Genomic DNA, 1,138 nt, shown 5'->3' with positions numbered 1-1,138 from the left:
TTCAGCTAGTCACCAGACAGTGCTGATATTTCCTCTACGATACCACTCACCACGGCCAGCCTCTCTGTTCCACCCCCAGTGCCGCCACCTTACTTCAGGCCTTTATAAGCTCTAACTGAATGACTATACCAAACCCAACCCACTGCCCTCGAGTCGATTCTGACTCTTAGTGACCCTGTAGGACAGAGTAGAACCGCCTTATAGGGTTTCCAAGGCTATATAAATCTTAACAGAAGCAGACTGCCACATCTTTCTCCCATGGAGTGGCTGGTGGGTTCAAACCACAGACCTTTTGGTTAGCAGGTGAGCGTTTAACCACTGCTCCATCAGGGTTCTTTTGGGTGACTATAGCGGTATTCTAATTCAAGTCTTTCTCCTTTCTAATCTCTCATTTATTCAACAAATATTTATTAATAGCTATATGACAGGCATGCATTGGTGGTTCAGTGGTAGAATTCTTGCCTTCTATGTGGGAGACCCAGGTTCCATTCCTGGCCAATGCACCCCATGTATAGCTACTATCCAACTGTCAGTGGCAGCTTGCATGTTACCATGATGCTGAACAGGTTTCAGCAGAGCTTCCAGACTAAGATGAACTTGGAAGAAAGGCCTGATGATCTACTTCCAAAAATCAGCCAGTGAAAACCCTATGGATCACAACCTTCCTCACTAACCCCCTCACTGCCCTCCAGCCCACCATTCTGTTTTAGTTTCATCACAGCCTTTAACACTGTCTGAAATTATCACGCATATTTACTTGCTTATTTACTGATCCTGTGTCTTGTCCCAACAGGATGGGAGCTCCACCAAATGTAGGGACCATGACTAACTTGTCAGCACCATACCCACAGGAACTGGAACAGTGCAGACACGTGATAGAAAAGGCTCTAGTGTAACGGGATCAGATAAGGTTTTTAGAAGAAATGATCTTTAGGTTGAGGCCTGAAGGATGTGTAAAAGTTAACCAGGTATTATGGTTGTAGGAAGGGAGGTTAGGGATGGGAGAAATAATTGTTCCAGGCAAAGTGAGGAGAATAGAGCATGGCTGAGTTTCAGTGTTGGGGGCAGGGGAGAGATGGGGCTGAAGGTGTGAGTGTGGCTTTGTAAACTGTGTGTGTCTTAGTTTCTTAGTGCTGCT

The 1,138-nt window shown here is 45.7% G+C and overlaps 1 non-coding gene across 1 annotated transcript; it reads left to right on the top strand.

Annotated features, from left to right (window-relative positions):
- Window positions 1-432: 432 nt before the first annotated feature.
- On the top strand, window positions 433-503 carry TRNAR-UCU (transfer RNA arginine (anticodon UCU)). The gene has a single exon. It is a non-coding gene; the product is annotated as a tRNA-Arg (tRNA).
- The last annotated feature ends 635 nt before the right edge of the window (window positions 504-1,138 follow it).

The sequence above is a fragment of the Trichechus manatus genome, unplaced genomic scaffold, assembly GCF_000243295.1.
Source record: "Trichechus manatus latirostris isolate Lorelei unplaced genomic scaffold, TriManLat1.0 scaffold00056, whole genome shotgun sequence".
Lineage (NCBI taxonomy): Eukaryota > Metazoa > Chordata > Mammalia > Sirenia > Trichechidae > Trichechus > Trichechus manatus.
The sequence above is the reverse complement of the archived record's forward strand: the minus strand, read 5'-3'. Positions and strand labels throughout refer to the sequence as shown.